The sequence below is a fragment of the Lactuca virosa genome, chromosome 3 (assembly GCF_052849685.1).
Source record: "Lactuca virosa cultivar CGN04683 chromosome 3, Lactuca_virosa_CGN04683_v6, whole genome shotgun sequence".
In the NCBI taxonomy this organism is placed as follows: Eukaryota; Viridiplantae; Streptophyta; class Magnoliopsida; order Asterales; family Asteraceae; genus Lactuca; species Lactuca virosa.
The window spans coordinates 403,662,128-403,670,513 of NC_136428.1; positions in this window are offsets into that span (position 1 = coordinate 403,662,128).

An 8,386-nucleotide genomic window follows, 5' to 3' on the forward strand; every position below is an offset into this window, starting at 1 on the left:
TACCTTTCGGAGGAGTTCGGTTAGATTCACATCACTTTTCATGTCTCGTAGCTGCGAAAAAGATGCATATTGGATGGGAAGGAGGTTATATCGCTGAGTGATATTCAGGCCGAAGAACGTCAGAACTATGCAAAGAGACCAATGGTCGTTGTGGAAAGGAAGATGAAGATTCTACGTAGAAAGGAAATACCTTTGGAAAGGGGTAATGTGAGCATCGGAGGGAATCCGAGTAGACTTGGAAGCCGGAGGCTGTGATGCAAGAGCATTAACCAAAATTGTTTTCCGCAACAGGCTTCGAGGACGAAGCCTAGTTGAAGTGGGGGAGAGTTGTAACATCCCGATTTCCAGGAGTTGATTTTAGGGATTTTATTGCAATAAGGAAGCCTACTCGACGAGTTGGAGGCCCCAACTCGTCATGTAGAGAGTAGCCAACACGCGTGATTTATGAGGTGTACTCGACGAGTTAGTGGACCCCAACTCGACGAGTATGAGCTGAATGAGGAAACCCTAATTTTTAGGGTTTGCACCTTATTTAAAGGACTTAAACCGCATCCTTTCGCCTCCCTTATCACGTCATTACTCAGAGAAGGAAACCCTAGTTTTTCTTTACTACTTCTTTGTGTGTGTGAGCTTAGTAGGTCATTTTGTGCTCCTTTGGAAAGGTTTTGAAGCTTGAAGAGGTTAGAGCAAAGAGAGAATCAGTAGATCCAACACCTACTCTGTGATAGCAACCATTTGGAGGTAAAAAGTCTCTACCTTGGCTTTCCATTTCTTAGATCTTCCCTTATGCAAGAATATGATCATTTCTAGTGCAAAATGAGGTCATTCTCGGAATTGAGCTTGTCCAGAGGTGGTGGTTTCAGATCTGGACACCTCTAGGCCTCCATGAACATAAAGTGGTCGACTTTATCTAGTCCTGGCCCTCATCCATTCCCTAAACCTCCTATTAAGCTTAGTTTTAGTGTTTTAATCCCTTTGAAGCCTTGCATGCACTTAAAGTTAGCAACTTTACATGGTATCTCTGTCCTAAGAGGCTAGATATGCAACTTGGGGCCTTGGAGTCGACTGGAAAGGGCTGAACACGTTAAGATAGGAAGAAATCGACGAGTTGATTAGGGTTTACCCGCTTTCTGGTCACTACATGGACTCGACGAGTTGTTTGGTAACTCGGCGAGTTGAATCGGGTTTTCGTGGTTTCTGAGTACGGAAGGAACTCGACGAGTTGCTAGATGCACTTGACGAGTTGGGTTAACAAGGACTGTTGACCTTGACTGTTGACTGTTGACCTTGACCAGGGTTGACTAAGTTTGACTTTAAGGGTGTTTTGGTAATTTGGGTTTTGATAGGATTGGTCATATGATTATTGTAGGTGTTTGAGTTTGGAGCTGTGATTCGGGAGCTTGATTCTTTCAGTTCAGTTCGACATTGTGAGGTGAGTTCTCCTCACTATACTCAAGGGTCTAAGGCACCAAGGCCGGCCCTTTGAATTGTTATCCTGGTTATCTTATGGTTGTGTATTGATATGATCAGTTAGACTGGTATCCTGGTAGATAGGATGATGTTATACTTAGGGATTTGCTAGATCTGCTTGACTGTCTATAGACTGTTATGTGATTACCTGTTATATGTGCACATGCTTGATTGGTAGTTGAGGGTATTCCATCCTGAGGATGATTGGACCCTAGTATGTTGTCTCTATAGACTGTTATATGATTTTCTGATATAGGTGCACATGTTTGATTAGTAGTGAGAGTATTCCATCCCGAGGATGATTGGACTCATAGTATGTGGGCATTCCAACCCGATGGTTGTGGGCCGAGAGTATTCCATCCCGAGGATGATTGGACTCATAGTATGTGGGCATTCCAACCCGATGGTTGTGGGCCGAGAGTATTCCATCCCGAGGATGATTGGACTCATAGTATGTTGGCATTCTAACCCGATGGTTGAGGGCCTGGGGTATTCCAACCCGATGGTTGATTGGACCCATAGTATGTTGGCATTCCAACCCTATGGTTGAGGGTCTGAGGTATCCCAACCCGATGGTTGATTGGACCCATAGTATGCTGTTTGATATGTGTATTGTTGTGTATGGGTATTTTGGGGGTAACTCACTAAGCCTTCGAGCTTACATTTTATCGATCATGGTTTCAGGTACTTCGGATGATCGCGGGAAGGAGAAGGCGTGACCGTACACTTCCTCATCTTTTAATGATTCGATTTCTGGGATACTCTGACATGAAACTTTTTTGAAAACAATTTGCAATAGTTATTTGGTTTTGAATGAATTAAAAAGTTTTAAATTGGCTTGATTTTCGAGGGTGTTATATTATCAGTTCTGTTCAGTTTGCGAGGTGAGTTTTCCTTACTATACTTTTGGGTCGCAGGCACCAAGGCCGACTTTTTTGGATTGTTATCTTGGTTTATCGCATGTTGTGTGTTGTAGTGATCTGTTAGCTCTATATCCTGGTATATAGGATGATGCTATGCTTAAAGATCTGTTAGATTTGTATGACTGTCTGTATATGCTATCTAGGGTTTGATATGGTACATGTTGATATGTGACGGTATGTTGGGTTGAGGCGGTCCTGCTATGTGCTCAAGGCCAAGAGTCCCAGGGTGTCCTAGATAGACTACATGCCAGTAAGGCGTTCCAATCAGGCCGATGGCCCGTAAACGTTCCAGATAGGCTGAAGGCCCGGTGAGGCGTACCAGTCATGCTGAATGTTCTGCAAGTGTACCAGATAGACTTTAGGCCGGTGGAGCGTTCTAGTAAGACTGAAGGCTCTATATGCATGTTGTTTGCTGTTATTATTATGATTATGTGTTGTGTTGGTACTTTGGGGGAAATTCACTAAGCTTTGGGCTTACAGTTTTGGATTATGTTTCAGGTACCTCAGATGATCGCGGGAAGGTGAAGGCGTGATCGTGCACCTCCTCGCGTTTTGATTTATGATTTTGGGAAAACTATGATATTAAACATGTTTTGAAAACTAAATTGTAAACAACAATGGTTTGTGGACTGGTTTTAAAAAGTTTAAATTTTTCAAGAATTTTATGGATGTTACAAATATTTGACTAAAAGTCAACTTTCTCTAAATTTTAGGTTCTTACAATCGATCCTATCACATAGCAAGCAATCTTTATCAACTTCAAGAGTATAAAGCCTCAGAAATCTCTATTTAACACAAGAATCATTGTAACAACGTAAATTTCCAAAACAATTTTTCATTTTTAAAACATACTTTTATTCATAAGGTAATATCAAACATAATGTATCCAATGTTATCATAACAAAACATATCCCAAAATCTCAAGACATAAACTCCATAAGTGTGTACGGATCATGCCGGCGCCTTCCCGCGATCCTCGCTAGTACCCAAAACACATAACACAACAACTGTAAGCATAAATGCTTAGTGAGTTCCCCAAAATACAACATACGCACATACGTCACTCAAGGCTATAAGACCTTTCGGTCACTGTGTCTCAGAGGACTTCCGTCCCACAACCCTGGTAGACCTTCCGGTCCTACCCGTAATGACCTTCCGGTCCATATCATCTTGACCTTCCGGTCCATATCATAATGACCTTCCGGTCCTTAGCATTCATAACATACATAACACATTCATATCATATAACAGCATCCAACACATACATCTCACAGCATATAAGACCTTCCGGTCACACATATGTACCACTCTAGGTACAGTATAGTGAGAAGACTCACCTCGTACGACGTCGGATAAACTCTCGTGCTTGACGTCCCGACCTAGCCTCCTCCTATCATCCGAATAACATTCCTGATCAATACCCTCTCATAGTCTCATCTCTAAAGATTGGGTAGAGGGCCATTCTACCCCTCCCTGAACTCTCCTGAATCAGCTTGACCAAAACCCTAAGGTCAACTGAAGTCAACGGTCAAACTTTGACCCGACTCGTCGATTGCACATGGGCGAATCGGCGAGTCCATGCGGGTCCTCTGAATCCTTCTAGCCTCACTTGGCACGTCGAGTCATCCCTTCACTCGACGGGTTACACCTGTCACGAATCGCGGGGCAACCCCGACTCGACTCGTCGAGTCCACTTATGAACTCGGCGAGTAGCGTCCATGGCAACACTCAAATGACCTTCTGAGGTCAGATCCGCTTCTCTAACCTATAGATCTGACCTTTCCAAACCCACTAATCACGTAAAGGTGAAACCTTTACACTCATGCAACACATAAATGGTTCCTTTTGAAGAAATAGCCTCAAAAATGGCAACCTAAGTTCATTCCTTCCATAACACTTCATAAAGCAAGATGGATAATGCTCTCTGGACCTCTATGGGTCCAGATCTGAAGTCTAACACATAAAGGGACCATAAACTCATCAATTCAAGCCATAAAAAGGTTATAGAAAACCCTAGATTCATAGATCTTAACCAAAACAGAAGGAGAGTTCGATTTGCTACCTCAATACTGCAGATCCAAGCTTGAAAACCACGGATTAGCAATCCTCTTGACCTCCTCTAGCTGGAAACACCTTCTTCTTTGCAAATCAACACCAAAAAGGATTAAAATGGCTTGCTCTCACACACAACTCGCCCAAGCTCTCTAGGGTTTCTCTCTCTGGACTGGTAGCCGCAAATGAGGGCTATAAGGACCCTTAAATAGGGCACAGGCCCAAAGATTTAGGGTTTCTGTCCACAGCGCGGACTCGTCGAGTCCACCCATCGACTCGTCGAGTCCCTTCATTAATCCAGTCATCAAAACGCGATCCTACTCGACGAGTCTAGGCGTCAACTCGTCGAGTCCCTCCTCATAACTCAAAATAAATGAATAACATAGAATACCTGGGAATCCGGATGTTACAATTCCCCCCCACTAGAATCAGACTTCGCCCTCAAAGTCTCGCTCGGCAAACAACTCTGGATGCTGCTCCCGCATCTCTAACTCCGGCTCCCAAGTCAGCTCGGACCCTCTCCGATGTTGCCACTGGACCTGAACCAGGGGCACCTCCTTGTTCCTCAGAATGTTGATCTTCCGATCCAGGCTCGCGATCGGTCTCTCAACATAATTCAGGCTCGCATCCACCTGAATATCCTCCACCGGCACCACCGCCGACTTGTCGGCTATACACTTCCTCAACTGAGGCACGTGGAAGGTATCATGAATCTGGCTCAACTCCGCAGGTAGCTCCAAACGATACGCTACCCTGCCCACCCTCGCGATCACCCTAAACGGACCAATGTACCGGGGCCCCAGCTTGCCCCTCTTCCTGAATCGGATCACTCCTTTCCAAGAGACACCTTCAGGAGTACGAAGTCTCCCACCTGAAACTCAAGCTCGGATCGTCGCCTATCCACATAACTCTTCTGGCGGCTCTGAGCTGCCAACAACCTCTGCCTGACCTGCTGTATCTGCTCAGTCGTCTGAAGCACTATCTCAGTGCTACCCATCACGCGCTGCCCTACCTCTCCCCAGCAAATGGGAGTTCGACATCTCCTCCCGTACAACAACTCGAAGGGAGGCATACCAATACTAGAATGGTGGCTGTTGTTATAGGAAAACTCAGCAAACGGCAAGTACATGTCCTAACTTCCTCCGAAGTCCAACACACATGCTCGAAGCATGTCCTCGAGTGTCTGGATCGTCCGCTCACTCTGTCCGTCCGTCTGTGGGTGGTAGGCGGTACTGAAATGCAACCTCGTACCCAACTCCTCATGGAACTTCTTCCAGAACCTGGAAGTGAAACGTACATCTCGATCTGACACAATCGAGATCGGTACTCCATGACGCGATACCACCTCTCTCACATACAACTCGGCCAGCCTCTCTGCGGAAGAGCTCTCACTGATAGCAAGGAAGTGAGCGCTCTTCGTCAGTCAGTCAACAATCGCGGTCCTTGGCAATTTGGTGATAAAATCCATGGAAATCTGTTCCCACTTCCACTAGGGAACCTCAAGTGGCTGCAACTTGTCATGCAGACGCTGGTGCTCGGCCTTAACCCGGCGACAGGTCTAGCACCTCTCAATGAACCATGCAACATCCCTCTTCATACAGGGCCACCAATAGTCTTTCTTCAAATCAAAATACATCGTAGTGGCTCCGGGATGGATCGAGAACCTCGATCTATGCGCCTCCTCCATCAGAATGATACATGCCCCGCCTGCATACGACACCCAAATCCGACCTTGAAAGGTCATCAGCCCTCGGCTATCGGTAACGAACTCAGACACCTGCCCGATCACCCGCTCCCTCTTGCAGTTCTATGGTATTACGGCCTCTGCCTGGGCCTCCCGAATGGTGTCCAACACCGGAGTCATCACCGTCAATCGCATACAAGTGTCTCGAATCGGGGCACTCTCTTCCCTACAGCTCAGAGCATCAGCTACAACATTAGCTTTGCCGGGGTGGTACAGGATCTCACAATCGTAATCCTTCACCACATCCAACCATCTCCTCTGGCGCATATTCAGGTTGGGCTGATCCATCAAATACTTCAAACTCTTGTGGTCCGTGTATATGGTACACCGAACCCCATACAGATAGTGACGCCAGATCTTGAGGGCGAACATCACTGCCCCCAACTCCAAATCGTGGGTGGGATACCTCGTCATGAGGCTTCAGCTGCCTCGATGCATACGCTATCACATGCCCTCTCTGCATAAGCACCGCACCCAACCCCGATATCGATGCGTCGCAGTACACCACAAAATCCTCCATTCCCTCTGGAAGGGATAACATCGGGGCTTCGCACAATCTCTGGCGAAGAGTCTCAAACGAGGTCTGCTGCTCCGGACCCCACGAAAAAGCAACGCCCTTCCGGGTCAACTTGGTGAGAGGCACAACGATCTTGGAGAAATCCTTGATAGATCTCCGATAGTAGCCGGCCAACCCCAGAAAACTCCTGATCTCGGTGGGTGATCTCGGCACCTCCCAACTCATCACAACCTCAATCTTGGCCGGACCGACCAATATCCCATTCGGGTTGACGAGATGCCCCAAGAACTGGACCTCCCGTAACCAGAACTCGCACTTGGAGAATTTGGCATAGAGTCTCTCCGATCTCAAAACTCCGAGAATCTCTCTCAGATGCTCCTCGTGCTGCTCTCTAGATCTCGAATACACCAGAATATCGTCGATGAATATAATTACCGACCTGTCCAACATCGGTCTGCATACCCTGTTCATGAGATCCATGAACGCTGCTGGTGCATTGGTGAGCCCAAAAGGCATCACCACAAACTCGTAGTGCCCATAACGAGTCCTAAACGCCGTCTTCTGGATATCCTCATCTCGCACCCTCATCTGGTGATATCCAGACCTCAAGTCTATCTTGGAGAACCAAGATGCTCCCTGCAACTGATCGAATAGATCATCAATCCTCGGTAGTGGGTAACGGTTCTTGACCGTCAACTTGTTCAACTCCCGGTAATCAATGCACATCCGGTGTGAACCATCCTTTTTCTTGACAAAAAGGATCGCCGCTCCCCAAGGTGAGCTACTCGGTCTGATAAATCCTTTCCCCAACAGCTCCTGAAGCTGTGAGGATAACTCCTGCATCTCTAGTGGCGCAAGGCGATAGGCGCCTTGGTGATAGGCGCCGCTACCGGAACCAAATCGATGCGAAACTCCACTTGCCTCTCGGGAGGCACACCCGGCAACTCCTCGGGGAAAACATCCGGGAACTCACGCACTATCGGCACATCACTAACCGAACCCGGCCCCTCTGCGGCCACCCGTGAATCCATCACATAAGCCACAAACCCGCTACAGCCCTGCTGTAGGCTGCGCCTCGCTCTAGCAGCCGAACAAAATGCTGACCCAGAACGGGTACCCTCACCGTACACCGTAAGTACTCCCCCACTAGGGTCTCGTATCGTCACCAACTGTCGCTCGCAGTCTATAACAGCCCCCAATCGGCTCAACCAATCCATGCCCACTATGACACACACGTCCCCCATCACAATCGGGACTAGATCTATCGGGAACTCAACACCGAAGATCTCGAGTACACATCCTCGAATCACATCCGTAGCATACACCGCTCGCTCGTCAGCTATGGAAACTCGTAGAGGTCGACTCAACGCCTCCCGCTGGATACTGATGTGCTGACTAAACGCTAAAGACACAAATGATCGACTCACACCCGAGTCAAATAACACCAAAGCAGGTACAGAACTCACAAGAAAAGTATCTATGCATATCATAATATAAGCACAATATCTCAAACTCAACATAAATAAATGATAGAATACATACCAGCCACAATATCGGGCACTGCGCGGACCTCCTCCGCTGTCAACTGGAAGGCTCTCCCGCGAGCCTTCGGTGCCTCAGCCTTCATCGGCCGAACCTCAGTAGCTCGCACGGCAGCAGGGGCAGATCCCTGCGGTGCTC